Source organism: Melospiza melodia, chromosome 5 (assembly GCF_035770615.1).
Source record: "Melospiza melodia melodia isolate bMelMel2 chromosome 5, bMelMel2.pri, whole genome shotgun sequence".
Taxonomy (NCBI): domain Eukaryota; kingdom Metazoa; phylum Chordata; class Aves; order Passeriformes; family Passerellidae; genus Melospiza; species Melospiza melodia.
The window spans coordinates 21,957,265-21,978,209 of record NC_086198.1 but is presented as its reverse complement, the minus strand read 5'-3'; the positions used below and the strand labels follow the sequence as shown (position 1 = coordinate 21,978,209).

Here is a 20,945-nt window from a genome sequence, read left to right as displayed (position 1 = left end):
ATAAAGCAAACAAAAATGATAGATATTACAGTCAAGTATTTTCTTCCTGAAGGCACAATAGCAAAAAATTAGTTTCTTTACAAGGCAGGATCCAAATCTGGGGCATCAGGAAATTTAAGAAGTAAGCTGTAGGCTTGACACTGGGACCAGGCACCCAATCTCATTGCTGTGGGCTGTTCAAGAGCAAACAGAACTTTTTGCATTTTCTGTATTCCATTTCTGAAAGGGTCACTGTGTGCTCCAATAGCCCTGCCTACACAAAGCATCTGACACTTTTTCATCTAACCCCACATGACCTTCCTTAATGTGGAAAAGACTATGAATCTACCAATTACTACTGAAAAGTAATAATCAGTTGTGTTACATGCATTTAATAAACCCTCCACTAAAATTTATTGATCAATGTTTGTAACATATGCTGTCAACATTTCAATAATGTCTTTGGTAACTGAAATTGTGATATGCTCAAATTTTGTTGGTGACCTTCACTGAACTGAGTGTAATTTGGAAATACTGTGAAATCTATAAAGGGTACACTTTGCAAACCAGCCAAATCTTGAATGGGGGTTGTAATTTCCACAGCCTGTGAATAGCTTAATATTTTTATTTTATTTTACCTCTGATTAGTTGTACATGGAATATTAAAGCTGGCTTTTTACAGTCAGTATAGCTAGGGGTATTTAAATCAGAAGATAGATCTCACTTCTAAGTACAAATCAGAAGGACAGACACTTAATAGTTTTGAAACATATGGTTAATAGGCCTATATTTTTTATTTATAACTCCATTATTATATTTTATTTTTCAGTTTGTAGATATTGGGAAAGGAATCTTCAGATGGTCCTTAATTATTTTGAATTTAGCTATTGAGACATGTTGCCACAGTTTCCTTCTTTTACCTTTTGTTTATTATGAGCCTAGAGTTCTAGGCTCATAATAAACAAAAGCTAAAAGAAGGAAATACCCATTCTTGGTTTATCACTACATGTTATTTAGAATTTTTTTTCCTAGTTTTCCAACCACTGAGAGGGTTGGTTGATTTTTTTATTTTTTTTTTAAATGATTGTTCTTCATCTCCTCATTTCATTGCTGCTCTCTGTGCTGGGTTTTTGAGGGACCTCAGCTCTCATTTCCACCAGAGCAATTGGTATGATTTGGGGACAAAAAAGGTGAAATAGCTTGGTGTAGGAAGAAAAGGCTGAGCAGAAGTGATCAGCTGCCAAAGGCAGTGGGGGCCAAGGCCTCAGGCAGCCCCTCTGACCACTGGTCAGCATCGGTGTCCTGCTTGCCCTCACTATCCTGCAAGGCAGGGAAACTTCACGTTTTTGGTGACTGTCTCAATTACTGCAGCAGCTGCTTTTACAGGAGTTGTCACATTCCCTCTGGGTTGCAATTGTGGGTAGTTCTCCTCCAGTCAGGTAATGTGAGAATTCTTTCTGCTGGGTCTATTCAAGGATTTTGAATTTAACTGTATTTCCTTTCAATCTCCTAAATAATAGAAAAGAACGTTAATATATTGTTATGGATAAATTATCTTAGAAAGATATATATTTTGACTTTGACTTCAACAAGCTCTGCTAATAACATAGGAGTGGGGAGAATGGGGTTTGACATGAATTCCAGCAAGTTATTTGTAGAACTGTAAGAACAGGTTTTACAATAATTAAAATGGAGTATAGGTTATGTTAAAGTAATTTAAGTCAATTTAGTCCATCATCATTTTTACAGTGTTGCAAATTAACATAACAATGGCAACTATAGTTGTCACTGACTTGAACAGCAGCAGTTAATCATTGCAGTTAATCATTATTAACACGTAATTCATAATGATCAATCATGCTTGACTCTAGGATCATAGTGAGCTTGTATTAAATACTATATAAATATATAAGGACATTAATAACTGTTCAAAACCTAGGAAAGTCAGGCCCCCATTTTCCATTTTGATGTGGTAGTATGAGCTGTTTCTGTCATGTCTCTGAGTTTGTTAGGACTTTAGTATGAATTCATAATGACAGGTAGGATGGCTGCATGTATTTGGAAATGGCACAAATGCCCCATATTTGTCTGAGGTTGTTGTTCACCTCACAGGCCTGCTGAGTCAGGCAAAACTCTTTGCTCAGGATTGAACTGGTGCTTTGGCCCGGCAATTCTCCTATCTCTCCCCATGGCATTATAGGACCTTGTGGAATGTAACCTGTGGTTTTTGGAAATTGCTCTTTGTCAGACTATACCCTTTTCTAACCCAGAGATGGGGCAGCTGAGAGGCATTTTAAAAACTTTTATTCCATTTTCAGTCTCATGAGGAGGGTGACACAATGCCAATGTTATAATTCACACTATCAAATCAGAAGCCAACTATTTCTTAATTGGCTCTTAAAATTTCTTAATTCTCTTACAAAACACTATAAGCATTTCTTAGCTTATCGGCTTTTTACTGCACCATACTGTGAATATCTTACAGCCAATCATGTAAAATTACCCCTCATGGGTCCTAGTACAAAACACCTTTCATAGTTCTATTTCTCCAAAGTATCTAGTCTTATTTGCAAGGCCATCCTTTAAAACTTTTTTCTAACTCCATTTCTCTCTCAACAATATCTATCCTATTCTACAGCATTTCTAAGTCAGCATTTCTTATCTCAAAGTTTGCATACAGATACACACTGTGTGGGCCTTCTGTCAGGCCCTGAGAACTCTACAAATCCATTTCCCACAGTTCTCAGTTCCTACTCAGCTCCGAAAATTTGCTTGAAAAAGGACTGGTTCCAAGGTGTACACTGTGCTGTGGTTTTTAACTATTGCAACACCAATGTCCAGGAGCATCAGAACCTCTGAACAGTAGTTTTGCAGGCTGCCTGTATGGCTTGCAGGCTGCAGATTATCTGTATTTTAAAAGGCCATGCTCTAGACCATGTATTGGTTTAGTTTTTTTAAGAATTTCACTATTTATATGCTCACTTACCTTTCAGTAAAGCAGAAGAGCAATGACATAAATCAAGTGCATTTTCAGAAAGCTTTGGAGCACTGCTTTTCAAGTTAGACGTGCCTGGACATTTTAATGAGACTTCTTTACATGAAAGTTGGCCGGAGTGATGGTGTTTGTCTTCCCAAGTAGCCTTTCCATGTGATGAAGCCCTGCTTTCCTGGCATGGCCGAGCACCTGCCTGCCCGTGAGATGTGCTGAGGGAATTCTTTGTTCTGCCTTGCTTGTGTGCACGGCCTTTGCTTTACCTGCTAAGCTGTCTTTGTCTCAACCCATGAGTCTTCTCAGGGTGACTTTTCTGATTCCCTCTCCAGTCCCACTATGGAGAGCGGGAGTCAATTCAATAGCCAACTGGGGTTATCATAGAATCATAGAATATCCTGAGCTGGATCATCCATGAGGATCATTGAGTCCAACTCCTGGCCTTGCACAGGACACCCCAAGAACCACCTCGTGCCTGAGAGCATTGTCCAAATTCTTCATGAACTCTGCCAGGCTTGGTGCTGTGACCACTGCCATCGAGAGCCTGTGCCAGTGCCCAAACACCTCATGAGTGAAAAATATTTTCTTAATATCCACCCTAAACCTACCCTGACACAGCTTCATGCCATTCCCTCAAGTTAAATGTGACACCATGGTTTAGACACATATTGCAGCCCAAAACAAATCTATTTGTTTTATTTTCCCTTGAAGAATAAAAAGCAAATATTTTGATTGGAATTAATTTAAAATATTTTAGTTTGCTCTAAGGAAAATGGAAGACAACACTGTGTGCATGTCCATAATGAACTTCAGCAATGCTTAGTTCAAAATATGTTATTACAGCAGACAACAGTGCTCAGAGAAGGCCAAAAATTCAACACAAAATAAAAGCATTAAAGTTTGATAGTTGTATTATTTCTAGACAGAGGGTAAAGACCCACTAGAGGAGTTGCTGAGTGCCCTGGTACTGCAAAGGATGTGTGAAAGTGCTTTTTTCTTAACCAAACAAAATATTTCAAAAAGAGCAAACCCCTTTTAAATTCCTCCATGAAATGAAAGTCTCTTCAAGGGTAGCTTGGCAAAATTAAACCATTAATTCGTCAGATTTCAGCAGCGTCTGATCTTTGAAAAGTATGCAGACTGTTTTCTGCCTGAAGGACAAGCAAAGCCATGTGACTCCTGCAAGAGGATAGAGCTCAGAGCAGCAGGTAAAATTGTGCTGTATTTGCCTCAAAACAGGCCAGGTAACAGGGCTCCATCCATTGTCATGCAATGAATTCAAAATTAGTCCTCTTTTACCACAGGTGTAATTTCAATCTTTTTTTCAATCTTTTTTCATTCTGCCAATAATTTTTTTCCTGAGTTTGAGAATCTCTCATGAAACTGTTATTTTTGTGATGCTGCAGTACTTGTCCTCTGGGAAATCACACCTTGCTCTGCCAAGAGCACAAGTTCACTTTTCAGCTTCAGTTCAGACTTTGGCCAAGTGTCTCTCCTGTCCTGTCAATGGTGCTGCTACTTCTGTGACTGCTGTGCTCAGAGAAGGTACTACCAGTGCAAATGATTTCTGTGTGCTGCAACAAATTCTGAAATATGAGATATGGAAGGACTGGTAATAAGATTCTGATGTGCACCTTTTTTCTGTGGTGCCTTTATCTGTCTGCACATTTTTACTGTTTAACTGTGCTAAAATGATTGATTACCTGAATTAAATTAAGGATGGATCCCATCTTTGTCCTTCCATTTTTTGCTCAGAATGGCACTTAGAACTGGAGGCAGGTGAGCAGAAAATGCTTGAAAAATAATGCTGCTATTAAAAAAATATTTTAAATGTCTTTCTCCCTAAAAACTAATACTTCCAAAAGTTTTCAGCAAAAAAGTAGGCTTGAAATTACCTGAGATAAAAGAAGGTCATATTAAAATAAGATATTAATAAAAGATTCTATTAGGAGCTTGGGAATTGCTTTCATTGTGGAGTTTTGTTTTAAGGACTAAAAAAGAAAAAAGGCTCCTGAACTTCAACATTAATGCTGAGTGCCTCAGCTTCCTGAAAAAGGTGTGGGAAGGGCAGGGCAACCTTAGAGTTGAACCAAAAGCAGCTGAACTGCCAAAGGGAGATCTGCCAAGGAGGGGAGGAGGGAAGACCTCATTAGTGATGGGTGAGTACTTGGCTGGTTTGGAGCTTCACCCAGCATTGTAAAAAGGCCTCTTTGTCCAGCTTGCATCCAGAGCCTAAAGGATATCCCCAGAACTGGTTTTTTTCCTTGCTTTGGTAATGAAGGACTGAGCAGGGTTCACTGCTATGTTTGAGGAGAGCAGCAGCAGCAGGTGCACCTGTGGAGGTGTGAGCCTTGGGGGATTCTCAGTCACGAGGAGAACAGGTCCCTTCAGGGTGAAGTGGTAGCTGGCGTCTGCTATTGAATTGCAGTTTCAGACTGAGAGGCTGGTGCTCCTTGTAGCCCCTCTTTGCAGTGCTAAATCTTTTATTGTGTCCAGTTCTCCATCACTCAGCTCTCACAGATTCAAGATGAAGACGGCAGAGTCTCTTTTTAGGGTCATTTGTTTTCTGTCTTGATTTATTTATATTGGTCACTCTTCTGTTGATGAACTGTTACTACCAAGAATCAAAGAGCGGAGTGAAGGACTCATCAAGATTGATGCTTTCAGGAATACTGGATTGTAAATAATAATGTATGTGTGTGTTTGCCTTGCCCGATATGTTTGGTTAGAAAGTCACCTGGTTTCTGAAATGTAGTGAATCTGTACATTTTTCAGGATGCTCCTATGAAGAAAACCTGAGTGGATGTTTAAAAAGGCAGCCAAATTACTTTCTGCTAAAGAAAGTCTTTTTTCTTGGTATGGTCCTGAATATAATAATCAATTTATTTCCCTTCTGTTGTATTTTCCTTTGCAACCCTGTGAGTCTGAGTCTCATAAGTAGAACAATGGTGATTATTTTAGGGGCAGATGGCAAATGCAGTATTTTTTTTTTTTACAATTGAAATAATCAAGCTTTGTAAAATGTGGTAGGTGAATATCCTAAACAAATAAAAAGTTTAAAATTTTAATTGTATATGCATTTTCATCTCTAAAAAGTCTTAAGAATTAACTTAGGAATACGTGAACCAATTATTGAGTATGTGAACGAGTGACATTGTCACGTTGACACGTAGGCAATGAGGAATGTGTTATGCTCTGTTCTTCTATTCCTCACACCATTTAGGAGTGCACACGAATTACATTAAATACCAACAATTATAATTTAATGAATGTTATCTGCTTAAGAAGCTACAGGCATCTGTTTTACTAAAATGTGTATGTTTACACACACAGCAGAATATGAATAGTTATTTTTCCATCTTTGTTAAAGTTTTGGTAAAAAACTTGGCTATTCAAAACTGAGAGGTCTTGATAGCCAAAGGTATGAATGAGAACGGTAAAAATATGTGTATTGCCTGTGTATCCTTCTGTTTGGTTAACAGAAGATAATTTTTCCCAGATGCCAGCTTGCTGTGGGCTTTTTCATAGCTTAGACCTCAAAAGCATCCTATATAATCTCAACATATCATTGCTCTTACAGGGATTGAATGATCTTAAGATGTAGTCCAAGGGCTGGTCTTCAAAAATTCAAGTGCTTCTTATCTAGAGCCACTGATCAGTCAATACTGAGAAACGCTTGCTTGATAAGGTTGAGGTGCTTGGAGGGGAAACTGTGTGAATGGTATGTGGGTAGCAGAAACGGGAAAACTTGTGTTCCATTGTTCGTGTTGGATGCAGGCTGCCCCTGTCCTGAGGACTTCTCTCCTTTCTCTTCCCTCCAATTATAATTCAGTTACAACTCCCACGATAAATGCTCTCACACATGTCATATCTCAGCCATAGTTTTGGGTTCTTGGTGGTTTGGTTTTTACAGAGATATGATGGTTGCTAGTGGCCTTCCTTTGCACTCCCTTTGTCATCTTAGCCACACCTCCAGACCCCTGGCAGTTTTTGAGTGAGAGGGACCTGCAATATGTAAATAAAATCTGCAGTGCAGCCTGACCTAGATTTTATCATTTATGCAAACAGCCTTCCTCACTGCTGAGTCCCTTTTTTGACAATGTGAGATGAAAAACATCCATGGATGCAAAGCAGGAATCCTAAATTCCTCATTTATTGCAATAATGGGGAGCGGTGAAGCAAGCATAGATAGCACTTTGATTATTGAAGCAAGGTGAAGCAGTTGGGATGTTCTGTGCTGCTGTGTTCCTGTCTGGAACCAGCTGCTGGGTGTCCCAGTCTGGGTCTGCAGCCTCCTGTAAAATGCTGTCACCTGGTGAGGCCAGTGTGGCTCAGTGGGGGCACTGAGGAAAAGGGTGGCCAAACTCAAAAGCTTCCCTACAAAGTCCTGCAACCCCATCTGGTATGCAGCTCAGAAACTGCTGCTTGGGCTTGGGATTCAGAGGTATGAACACACTCCTTTGTTCCATACCTGTAACCACAAAGAGACCACCATTGCTCTGCCTGGAGCTCTTTCCACACCCCAGCCCCATTTAAATTGCCAATTATTAGATTATTTGAAGAGCAAGACACTATCACTATCACCTTACAAGTAATTACACCTTGGACACAGTCAGAGATAACCTCAGTTATCAGTCACCTGGGTTGATAAGGGTCTGCAATGAGTGATGAATTCTAAATGCTCCTTTATGTCAGGTGGGCTGGCTGGTTTTTGTTTATAAACCAACAGCAGTAGTGAAGGGGTTTTGATATCTGCCATTGCTGCAGCATATGTTTCCACAGACTTCTTGCTAAACTTGTTGTGAAAGCAGCTTGTAATGGTAAAATGTATTTCCTCCATGCAAATACAATTTAAGGGTACTCTTTAATTTAGTTGAATTCTTCTCAAGTCATCTTTCCATTTAACTCTTGTGATGTAATAATCTAAAAAAAAAACACCACAAAAAACCCTTCTGTTCTTGTTACAGCTGGGAATAGGTACAAAAACTGAAAGATCAGGTTCACATAATATCCATGAATTGATTAAATGAAGTTTTGAGTAGATATCAAGGATTTAAGGTTCGTTTATTCTATTTGCCTAAATTTATGAACATTTGTAGTTATATTTTCTCACATAATTTATCATTGTGCACTATTAGCATATTTTGCTTTTAGCCTAATTTTCTATCCCTACTTTTTACACTGAGTGTCACTTTGTATTAAAGTGGTCTCATTTGGGCCTTCCCAGACACCCTTTTCTTTCTGGGTCTCATTCTACCAAGAGAGTAGGGTTAGATGATTTGGTTCAGGAAAGCTTTCACAGACTAAAGAGGTTAAAAAAACCATGCTCAATTTCTGGTTGAATAGGCTTTTAATTTTTAAAGAATTTTGAAGCTGGCAGAGCCTGCTGTAGTGACAGAGTCTGAGGCTGTCGTCATCTACAAAGCCAAAGGCACACAAGTGCACAGAGCAAAGTTTGGCTGAAGGTTTATGAGCTCCTATTTCACCTGAATGTGTCATGCAATCCCATTAAAAACTATAATTATGGGCCAGAATCTGGACTTTCTCTTTACATTATTATGAATCTCATTCCGAAGGGATCCTCTTTACTCTGATCATCTTCTCTACTTCCAAAATATAGAAAGTGCTATCCAGCACAGGAAAGAGTGGCACAGCTTAGATGCCTCATGAAAACAACTAGATTCCTTAAATGTATGTACTACCAGGGAATTCAGAAAGAAACCTTGGAGACCCAAGGACCTTGGCACTCATCCTGCTTCTGAGTCCAGATATATCCAAAAAACCTGCCCTAAGGCAGACCCATCTCTAGCCTTGCTGAATTTCATGAGCACCCATGTGCATGCTATATTTTTTTCCTTAGGATGATCTGAGGATACTGGCACAGATCTTCAGCTCCCTTTCCTTTTCTAGAAAAGTTCCTTTTGATAGTGAAATAAATCACAAAGAAAATTATACTGAAAATTCTCTCTTCTTCATCCCAAATATGTTTATCTTTGTATTTCCTCCTACATGACAGTATCTCCCAGAGTAATTATACCTAAAGAAATTAAAACAGAAGTATATGAATATTCTTCATACTATAGTGAGTATGGAAATGGGAAATTTTTGCTATAAGAATCCTTATTCCAAATTTACTTTCTTCTAACTTCTTGTATATGCTGGTATACTATAGAAACATTAAAGTAAATTTAGATAAGAAATTAATATGATCCATTTATGGATCAAATTGTAAGTTTGCATGTTCTTTTTAAGCTTTTAATTTTTTCCAAATCACATTATGAAAGGACAATGAATACTTGTAACAGGTAGTTCAGTAAGATAGACTAAAAGCTTTCACATAATTAATATACATTTTACTTGGCAAAAAATATACATCACAGGTCAATATTTTTTAATTGGCTTTTTGGAACTCAATCCCTTACATGTGCCATAGCCAGATTTAAATGTTAACTGAAATTAATATGAAAGGTAAGCCTTATTTTTAGATCCAAAGCAACAAAATCCTGATAGACATCATTTCACTTTGAGTGCCATTGTATGACTCTCCAGTCTCACAGGTAATAAATAACAACTTGACAAGGCTCCACTTCTTGCTATAGACATTGAATCATGAAAATCAAGCTCTTAAATTTGATCTTTAATTGTCTTTCCCCTTTTTTGGTTACAGAATCTTGTTGATTTTGTGTCTAAACTCTGATTCTGGGGTTCATTTGGCATTTGAAAGTTTGGAAGTTCTTAGGCTTTATTTGTTTCCATAAAGATTGATATAGGAAGAGAAAATGCTACTCTCCTACACCTTATACATGTTAACTGATTATATAGTTGAACTCTATGACCTATTTATCTTCCCGAAAGAAACAGAAATGACTTTGTCACAAGCTACAGAATATATGGAGGACTGCACAGTGCTCAGTCCCTACTGCATTCTGAACAGTGATGTATTTTAGCATCTAATATTTATGTTCATTTCAACTTGTATTCTCATTTTTCATCTGCAGTGCCCTTGGTGATGGTAGAAATTAGTTTTATTATGGCTTCCTCGAAAGGACATCCATGCTTGGAGGAAAAAAAAAGAAGGGAAAGTCATCCGGAGGCATGGGCTCCAAATTGATATGTCAGGGAGGTATATCCATGAATTTCCTGTTGAAGTATAGTGATCCATAATCCTCTTTTGTATTATAGACTTACAAATTACCTTATTTTATGGTATGTCATGTAACTATACATGTCTTGGTATGAGAACTCTGGTTTCAAGCCTAGGCTGCAACCATCAGTGCTGTGGAGGTCACCCTGGAAAAACAAAATAGATAGCAGTCTTGATAAGACTCCCCTTCCGTCAGGCTCAGGCATGGCTGTGCCTGCCACGAGCCCCTGGGAAGTCTCATGGCAGTATTTCTTCCTGTTCCTTGGGGCAAGGCTGACACTGCCATCTGTCACTCACTGCCTTGCTCTGAATTCGCGTTGGTGCCTGCTCTCACTTTTCCCCTCAGCAGTCTCCCTTCAGGCGGCTGCAGCCGAAATCTTAGCAGCGAGCTGCTGTTTCTCCTGTGCCTAGCCTGTGAGCCTGCATCGTTATAAAACCTCCAGTAGGCCCTTTTCTTCTCACTACTTCCACGAGAGAGACATTTTCAGTAAGTCAAGGTTCGGTAAGTGCCAAGAAACAGATGAAATAATAAAGCATCCTTCTAATGCCATATCAAGTTGTGGTAAAGGTGCAATAAAGGAAAGGGGAATGAAAGGAAAAAAAAATTATCTACATTGCCCAATCCTCCACATTCAAATTGTCTAAAAATCACCTAAGTTCTTGGACAGCTGCAACTGTTTTGTGTCACTGGTCCTCTTAATCTGACATCTGGTCAAATTAGCAAAATCCATTAAATATATATGAAACTGTTTTGTAATATACTGAAAAAACACTTGCCCTTTAGACCTCTTGGTGCAGTGAGAATGATTTGGAGCTAAGTATTCCTAAATATTTATGCATAAAATAAATATACTAAATATTTATTGCTTGCTAAATATCTCATACACATTTCAAACTTCTGAAAGTAGTTTTTCTTCTGATAAGGAGCTAGTGATTTGCAGTAAAATCTCTAAATCTTTACAGGAAAGGAAAACAGGCAGACACATTGCCAAATCAAAAGCTACTTAAAGAGAAGATGAAAGAGTAAAAGAAATTCCAGGCCTTTCCAAAAAATTGACAAAAATACAACATTGCAGTCAGTGTGGCATTTACAGCACCATGCAAGAGAATGGGAAGAGTGGCTACTTTCCATGGGGAAAAAGCCTTTATTCACGCAGTTTCTCAGGGTCAGATCGAAGTCAGAATTTGGGGCTCAAAAGGCAGAAAAGAGTCCAATCTGATGACAGCTTTGGTTTGGGAGAAATCCTGCAAAGTTTACAAATTTTTAGGTTGGCACCCCACTATCGGCTGGAGGGAGTGACTGAAAACGGAGGCTATTTTCCATGGGAAAAAGAGCTCATTTCCCCAGGATCTGGGTATCAGCTCAGAGGTGGTAATTGGGGCTCAAAGGGCAGGCAGGGTCCTCATTGCTTCCAGCTTTGGTTTGGGATAAATCCTGCAAAGTTTTCAAATTTTCAGGTCAGAACCCCACTTTGGTCTAGTGTGAGTGGCTGCAAATGGAGGCCATTTTCCATGGGTAAAGGAACTCCTTTCCCCAGGGCCTGGGTGTCAGCTCAGATGTAGTTTTTGGGGTCCTGTGTGCAGTGTTGTAGTATATTGCACCCTTTTTTTAGAAAGAATTTCTTACAAATTTTCTCATTTAGGCTATTGCACCCCACTTTCGCCACATGCAAGTGGCCACAAATGGTGGCCTTTTTCCATGGGAAGAAGTGCTCATTCCCCCAGTGTCTTGTGTCATTTCGCAGGTCTCCTTTGGGGTTCTGTGGTTATCCAGAAACCTGTTACTTGGCTACTTTTATTTTATTTTGGAGAAATCCATCACAGTTTGCATATTTAGGAGATGTTACCCCACTCTCACCTACACGTGAGTTGTCGCCCACTGTTGCCGTTTTCTTCAGGACAAGAACTCATTCCCACAGTGTGAAGAAATTTATGGCATTGTGGAATTCCAAATCTAAAACCTGCACCATTTTTTCCTGTGGTGTTTAATGCCTTGCCTCCTTTCTTCTTTTTCAGTCTGTGCATATTTGGAAACTAGTTCCTGTTTACTGGAATTTTACTAGTCTCAAGTAATTTTCAAAAGCCTTTCATCACAGCATGTAAGTCTCAACAACAATCTTTAATCTACAGAATCCATAAATAATAACAAAGCATTTTCTAAAATAATTGTGATTCGTAACCCTTCCAAAAGTAATTTGTACTAGATGAACAATGACAATAATTAAATTTTTGCATCAGATTTTTGTTGCCTTCTCCACCCTACCGCTTTCCCCATCCCAAGGGGTTTTTCAACCTGGATTATTTCAGTCCATGCCCTTAAAAGTTGCCTTAATTCTATGTGGAGGAGGCAGTCTAGGTGAGGTATAGAAGCAGAACCAAGCTGTAAAGGATAAAAAAAAAAAAAAAAACAGGATATTTTAAGTCAGGTTTACTGCTAAAGGACACTTCACATTGGAAGCTGCACACTAAATCTCCAGAGCCTTTGTTCCATCTATGTTGCAGGTTATTTCCTCTCCTTTTCCCTCAGCTATGCTGGATACGTAAGGCTCACTTTGGAAGATAAAATTATTGGTATGTTTAATGTCTCTGCTTTATTAGGGGAAAACTGGCACAAAACTCTTGCATTTCAGTATATCAAAGGTAAGTTGTTTGCCCCTTTCAGTGATGATTAGTAGGAAAGTCCAGAGTGACCCTGTCTGGTCTCCAGGACTGTATGGTTTATCACTAGGTCCTTCAGCTCTGTCTAGGCTTTCTAAATCACAATACTCTGAGAGAACTCATGCAGGGTCTCTCCATAGTGTTTCTTACAAACTGACTGCTTGCAAAACTACAATAGAATTCCAAAGACCAAGCAGTAGGCAAGAAACAAAAATGCTATTTTTAGCAATTCCCCATGAAGAACTCGGGAGGAATTGCACTAAGGAGGAACCCACACAGCCAAGTGCTTGATGTACACAACACTTTCTTTATTGTAGGGAAAAGTTCAGATTTATGCTGTCAGGCTGTCGGGCAGAATGTGTAAGGGCAAGGGGGTTCTTTGTTGGAGCAGCATGGGCTTGGGGTGCTGGTGAGTTCTTGAGGTACAGAGGTAAATCAGAAATACTGCTGGGAGGGCACTGAGTGTTCCAGGCAGTTGCTTTCAGTACAGGCAGGACACGACTGACTGCAGGCTTGTCTTCCAACTTCACAGTACACTGTGAAACACTTTGTGCATACCTCAGCTGTACCTGTTTCTGAAAGTCCCATGCAGGAAGGAGGATAGCAGTGCTTTGTGACTGCCATAGCTGCTTCTGTTGCTACCCAGCTGCTGCAGGGAGGAGAAAAAGCTCTTGGGTGCTGCCCTGCCCTGCAGGCAGAGGCTCTGAGAAGGATGAGTTCAGCCAGGTGCCAGCACACAGGTCAGGTCTCAAAATTTCTGCACGTACATCCTATCAGCAGCAGACCCTTCTTGTGCACTGCAGATGGTTCAGCTGCCAGTAACAACTCCCAAGGCCACTGGGAAGACTGGAGGGAAAGATATTTCTTCTGAAAAGGTATGCTGGAGTGCAGGCTGCAAGCCAGGTTTAAAAACATGAACTGGGGTGGTTTAGTGCATGGTCTTCAGCAAAATGAAAATGAGATGTTCAGGAGAGAGCTGTGATACCATTCATTGCATCTCTGATGGAAGAAAATGATAGTCCGGGGTACACCCCAATATTCATCTTTATGTATTTTTTTTTCAGATTGTATTTTTGCATAATAGGGCTAACTAATTGTATTCTCTAAATTCAACCAGAAAAATTCTCACTCAATAGGAAATTGTGTTGTGGGGAAGTTTAAATTATGGTTATTATACTTGTGTTTAGGGACTGTATTCTGAAATAAGCAGTCCAAATGAAATATAGAAAGGCCTTGTATAAGGAAGGATACAAAGAGAGAAAGGAGTAGAATGAACATTGGGAATAGAAATGAAAAGGAAGATGAACAGATGAAGCAGTCACTAGAAGGTAGAAAGTGTCACAGAATTTTGGAGAGACATGTAGCAAGATAGGAGCAGAAAAAAAGATGTGGATAGAATAAAGAACAGGGAAGGTATGGGAAAACAAATATTGTCCATATAGCATGAGAAAAAGTAATCCAAGTCTAACATAAAATAAGGCCTAGAAGAAAGCCAGATATATAAGTTTATCAAAGTCATAACAAAGAATCACAAGAGAAATGGAATATTGAAAAGAGATGTAGAAAGCAAGAGAATAAGCAAACTGTAGAACCACTATATGGATTTGAAAGTTTTTTTATCTCTTCTTCCTTATTAAGCCTCATCATTAACAGGAATACTGTTTGATCTTATTTATAGCATCAATATACTGCTGCTGTAAAATCTTCTCCAATATTGTATTAGCAGAAGCAGCTGCAAGTAAATTTGAAAACTTCAGCAGAGCAGTGCAAGATAAAGCCACAATCAGCCATTCCTTTCCCTCATTTCCAGTGATGGTGATCCTTTGGACTTCAGCAGATCAGTTCTCCTCTGCTGAGGGGCTTTTTAGACTCTCCAGCACCTTCCTTGGAAAAATGTGCAGAGCAGGCTTTCAGAGTAACAAGAAGCCTATTGTGATAATGACTGATGAGGAGGAGAAGAGAAAGCAAGCTGCTAGGGAACCCACATTTGCTAACCAGTGCTAGAAATAATGGGGTTAATACTATAAATTAAAAAACAATAATAAAAGAGGGCTATGGCTAATAACAGAAAGAGGAATGGGAGAGGGTAGGTGGGAACACTTCAAATAATGGCAATAAGTTATGGATGCAGAGAATAGATACCACATGTAAATGAACCTTTTGGAGTGAGATAAATACTGCCATACACTAATGTCAGTTTTGACAGTAATAGTGATTAGTGGGAGTTGATAATTGACAGCAGGTAACTACAGCCAGAGCAGAAACTCTATACGAAAATCCTGTGACACTATTACTTAACTCAATTAGCTCAAATGACAGAGGTGTAGCTGAATAAGCAATATTATGAACGGTGACTCACATAAGCATTTCACTCTGGGAAGGTAATTCAGAATCTACTAACTAGAAGCTAATAGCCAGCAGGAGCACATGCACAATTTATGACTTTCATTTAAACAGGACTGCTTAACACAAAATAGCTACTTTAAAAATGAGAGTGCTTAAGTCTTTTTTAACACCTTTCTCAGCACTAGAGAAAAATCTGTGTTAAATCAAAACCACCTTTACAACCTGTAAAACTGTCATGGTTTGCTACTAATGTTGGCAAAAATAGATGCAGCTTCATCAACATGGATACATCCTTATGTCAGAAAGGTGCCACTAGCTTTACTTCAAACATCAGCTAAACTGTGGTTTGAAAGAGGTGCTAAAAATATTTCTGAGCACACCTTGTTTCATCTAACATCTGACACTGGCTACCTGGTTCAACTTTCCTACCACATTGATCCAGGTGGTGTTTCTACTGGCTCTCACATCTATTACCTCAAGCAGAGTCAGGTCAATTGAATCTAAAGGTGAAAATATTAATGTAGCAGTGAGAGCTTTCTCTGAAAAGCTCTTCAAAACTTTCCCCAGGAGGAAAAAAATCCCTCAGTATTTACGATTGCCACCTCAGGTTCACCAGCAATACAAAGCACATTTATTTGCAGGATAAGTTTTTCTCATCACCACATCAACTGTCACATATATCCAATCTGAGAAAGTCATTGTTTCTGTGGTCGTCAAGGAATATGAGACCTCTTTATCATCTCTTCAAATTCTCACCTCCACCTTGCCAGGACTTGGAACTAGGGTAGGAGCAGGCAGACTGTTGCTGATTTGTGAGGTTTCCTGCTTTCAGCTCTCTTCTCAAGGTTATTTCCTAAGCTTTCTCTCACTGTGTTTTGTGCCTGCTATATGTAAGAAGATATTTTTGGGTTTAATGATTGTATGAACTGAGCCTTGAGCTTTCACAAACAGATGTGTAGAGCCATACACAATGCTGAGAGAGAAAAGATTGTCCTCAGAACATCTGCCAGATGTGGCATGTCCCAGGGCACACCATGCCATTGCTCCCATTAATTGACAGCACAGCCTGCTGTGTACTTCAGTAAGTCCAAGTAGTTGGCATTAGAGTGCAAATTATTTCTTGCAACTCACTTTCTCCTTAGTTTCCACTCATTCTTGTGCTTAAAAATGCAACCCCTGTTTTGAATACGCACCTGAAATGCTGACAGTATAACCTCCTTGTTTTCAAGTATGAAAGACAAATATTGTTAAAAACAAATAAACAACCCCCAAAAATTCTCTTATGTCAAAGGTGTGCTTCTTCTCATCTAATAACTTCTCCGCAAAGTCTCTCTCTTATAACAATTGCAGCTGATGTGGCATTATTTAATTTTGAAGGACTTGCTCAGAAATTATTTTCATGTATTTTCTTACTGCCACACTGATAGTTTAGCAACAAAAACCAAACAAAACAAACCCACAAAACCAAAAACCAACCAACCAAACTGATAAACCAGGTTTAAACTACCTGGAAGTTTGTAGTGGAATATAACACAACATGTAGGTCAAATCTAAGCTGAGAAAGATTTGCAGAGCTGGGGATCTGAACATGTAGTGATTCAAGCCTAAACTGCCAACCATTTCTGTTGCTAAAAAAATTGCAAAAATGGATTTTGAGACCTGTGTCTTAATGGCTCTCCTTAGGTCTCTGTACTCAGTTGGTATCTTGAACATTTGGGCATCTGAGGAGAGACTCGTTTTTGCACTTTGAAGTCCCTCAGGTGCCTGAATTTGCTTTTCAGCATTGTCTCAGCAATCCTGACCAGACTCTGACTCACAGCACCAAGGGTGCATGCAAACAAGTCAGAGCTCAGACACTAGACATTGCCTTAGTCCCTGTGGAGGTCATTCTAGCAGGAATGGCCCAAGTGTGCCAGCTGCCTTGATTGACTTGGGCTTCTGAACTGAGACTGGAATCAGGGATGGTCAAACCAGGGAGTTGGAGATCCTAGTCCAATATATCCACTGCACAAGGATTTTAAACACCCATGTATCACTTTCCAGGGTACTGACCCTGATGCTAAAATGCTCCAAAAAAAGTGTCAGTAAGAGTGCTGGAAAAACTATGCTTGCTATTGTGCAAAGGGTGCAGAAAGGAGGCAGTCTCTGCAGGGAAAGAGTTCTGCTCACAGCCTGGTTTTGTTAACCTGGAAGGAAAGGAACTGGAATATATGCTGCTGTGATCTACTGCTCCAGTGGCTCAAAAAGCTCATGCATTTTTCAGTGTTGACTACCCTTGTTTTGCAGGTGATGAATTATAGACCCTTTAGCAGCTATGACACTCTCTCTAATTGTGTTTCCTCAAATTAGCTCAGAGCTCTGAGAAACTGGCATGAAGTGAGACAGCCCAGTGGGAGTATGGGATTTTCCTGCCCTTGCACAGTGCATAAATAAAGGCTCTTTTCTACAACCCTTATGAACAGATAGCCAGCTCCTTGCCTGAAGCTGGTCAAATAGACCCAGTGAGTTCAGTGAGACTGTACATGTTCACATCAGCTGAGAATCTGGCCTGAAGTATTATTAAATTAGGTATTTCAGTGCTATAAATAGCCCTGCCCTGCTGAGATGATGTGCCTGATTCATGGGGCCTGTTTTGCTGCATAGGGCAGTTGATGGGCAAGATAACCAGCAGTCAGATCATTAGAACACAATTAGACAGAAGGAAGCCAGAAATTGAGCCGTGATCCTCCCTCTCCCTTTTGTGGCCCAGCATACGCTGGCAATTCCTGCAGACAGCTGGAGGCACACGAGGATGTTCCCTCCTAGCTGCCCTGCCATACCTTCTCCAAGGAGAGCAGCAGCTGAAAAGCAGATTGCCTTCCTGAAAATGGGACATCCTGTCAGCAGGGAAAAGCAAACTGAATAAAAGGTCTGTGTGAAAATTATGCAGCCATCCTCCAGCCCAAGTTATATTCAGACTAATTCTTTTTTAGTTCTTTTAGATGGCTGGTCCAAATAAAAGCAAGCAATATGTGAAGCAGCAGGATATATGTGGATATTTATGGACTTCTGCTCATTCCTAAACCAAGGCTTTTCTTATAGGTAATGATTGTTTCTACTGTTCACAGTAGAAAGATTAGAGTTTCTGTTTGAGAAGAAGTTAGAGCATACCAGAATCTTTTCCCCAAGTGATATTTCCCAGAACTATGTAATGGCAACATCTCTTTTCTAGACAGTAAACTGTCTTGGTCAAGCCTATTTTTGTATAGATGGAATTAAACTTGTTTTCTTTAGAATATAGCACTAACTGTATATAAATTTAATGTCTCCACTCCTTTTATCTCCAGTCAGTGCTTAGAGGTCTTCCTGCACCATTACAAATCTGCTTCCCTTTTTACTAAATTGGGCAAGCAAGCATCAGCAGCTGCCTTTGTAACCTCAGTGTTTGTGCTGTTTTCCAAATCACCTATGAGTAGTTATCTAGCACAACTTGCTTTTCTTCAGTAAAATTGTGCCATTGGCTGAGACCCTTTTGCTCTGCTGTCAGTAGAGTTTTTATGTTAACTTTAATGGGGCTAGTGCTGGACACACTGAGATTAGGTTTTTCCAGCACATCCTTTATTTGATTTTTAGAAAGACAGAAATTAATAAATTTTAGTTCTTCTCTTCCTTTTTTTGTTTTTCTCATGTCTATAATGCATTAAACAAGAATGAATCAGTTTTAAGAGAATGAAACACAGGGCCTTCATCATAGTTAATATTTTCTTGCACTGTTCTGCCTTGTTTTTATTACAGATAGTCTGCAAAATTTTGTCATCTTGCCTTTAAGAGAGCTGAGGTTTCAATTTTTGGAATTAGATGGAGGCAAGCACTGGTAAAGATACTGGAGAATTATTTAGCAGAAATATGAAGTCATTTATACTATGTAAACTGAATGTACCAAGATCTGAAAATTCCTCTTTGTAGTAATGCTTAGCACTTATACAGTGTCTTACATCTTCAGCAAAGAATGCAAACATCCATTAATTATTCTTCACACCTTATAGGTAACCTGGAGCTGCTATTCTTATTTTACATGTGAGATGCTAATCTAATATCCCATCTCATGTCAGCTACAGGCTCTTTGCATTTCTCTGAGGGAAGAGCTGAAGATTCTGGACTTTTTTCTTCTTTATTCACACTACCTGCTTTCAAAATTGTCAAAGCCTCTGTCGCTGCTTCTCACCTCATCACAAGCTGTAAATATAGTCTTTACATGTTTAGCCATTTTTGGAAACCTGCTATTCCTGTTTTACAAAACAGGAAGTATGAAATTGCATATGTAACTTAAAGTGTAAGAGCTTCAGCTAGAAGATATGTAACAGTCTGTGAAAAATGCTACTTTTAAGTTTTAATTTAGAAAATGCGTAATGACCCACTTTTAAATGCAGCTACATGTAGTTAGTTGATTACTTGATCCTCCCTTAATGCCTTTTTTGGCAACAACCAGAATTTCCCAAATATTTCCAGAATATTCCTTTCCTTTGTAATATTAAAAAAAATTAATTAAAATGCATTTCAAAGCTATTATAGATAAAGTTTCCCAGTCTTACTACCAGTTAATCTAATATTAACTGTTTTTATATAACTGGTTAACTGGTTTTATATAACTTGTCTGTTTATTTAGGATTTAAAGTGCCCAAAGTCTACAAGTAGTTCTTTAGTATGCCAGGAGCTTTCTTAAAATCAATCAGCATTGCATATTGTTTTAAGCCTGCAATTTCATTGCTTCTTTAGACATTTCTAGGTTCATGTTTTGTGGCAATAAGATGGCATTTATTAGTGTGATGAAGATGAAGGCAGAATAAGAATAATTAATAATTATTGCCAATGGACTCTAAATCTGAGGAGAAGGGTGTAGCAGGAGTAGTCACCTCAAATGTGATCTCTTTCTTTTCCAAATGGACCAGAGCAGTGTTTTAAGCTCTATCCCAGACACCGAGTAAGGGTAACCTAACTCACAGGATGTGCACATGGGCTCAGCTTTTCAGAAATGATTTCTCTGTTAGGGAGGCTGCTCAGAGAGTGCATAACCTTCGTCTTCAGGACCAGGTAGTGGACTCCGTCGATGAAGGCTGCTTTCATTTGCATACACTGCTTCACACACCTCATGTGTGAAGGACAGAGATAGTTATCCAAATACATCACTGTCCCATCTGTCCTGTCTGTTCTGCATCCTACCCAAGAACCTGCTTTCAATTTCTTTACAAGGCTTCCGCATGTTCTTGTCAAAGTCATCGTTTTCCTGTTGCCTAAAATGTATCATGTTTTAGGATTTGATACTTAATTTTGTCCATACTCATATATAAAGCTGTTTTCTCCTCTGTTTCATTTATTGGCATCCATCAGACCATGGTGGTTACAGATAGCTGAGTATTCCTCATGATGCTGCTACCAGTGCTAGAGGTGACCTGACACGCGGCTCTCCATCCTTGTCAACCCAACAGGTGCTGAGTTTGTCTCCCGTTCAGTGGCTGCCATTTGCCTCATGGTGTTTGGCATTCACCTTGCAATCTCCAAATGAGCCAGTGAGGTCTTTGGTGCCCAGCAACTTCTGATAAAACAAGCATGTTTTTGGCAGGTGGTGATGGCAGGTAAAATCACTGTCTTTATCCTTCATTGCGCTTCATTGACCCAAATGAGAGCCTCTCCATACACCCTTCTGGGTTGTGGCTGTTGAATGATGCAGGAGTTGTCAGAAGGAATGCTGGGCAGAAATGAGACAGACATTTCTAATAAGACCAACAGTGTGAAAATTTCATATTTGTTTTATAATTCAGTTTGCGTTGCCATGGTCACATGAACACTCTT

The 20,945-nt window shown here is 39.3% G+C and overlaps 1 long non-coding RNA gene across 1 annotated transcript in view; it reads left to right on the top strand.

The window, feature by feature from the left end:
• LOC134419001 (uncharacterized) overlaps positions 1-20,945 on the top strand; it is a 65,664-nt gene that overhangs the window by 30,411 nt on the left and 14,308 nt on the right. Inside the window, exon 2 of the long non-coding RNA XR_010027926.1 lies at positions 12,129-12,211. This is a non-coding gene — a long non-coding RNA (uncharacterized LOC134419001). The remainder of the gene's footprint in view (positions 1-12,128; positions 12,212-20,945) is intronic.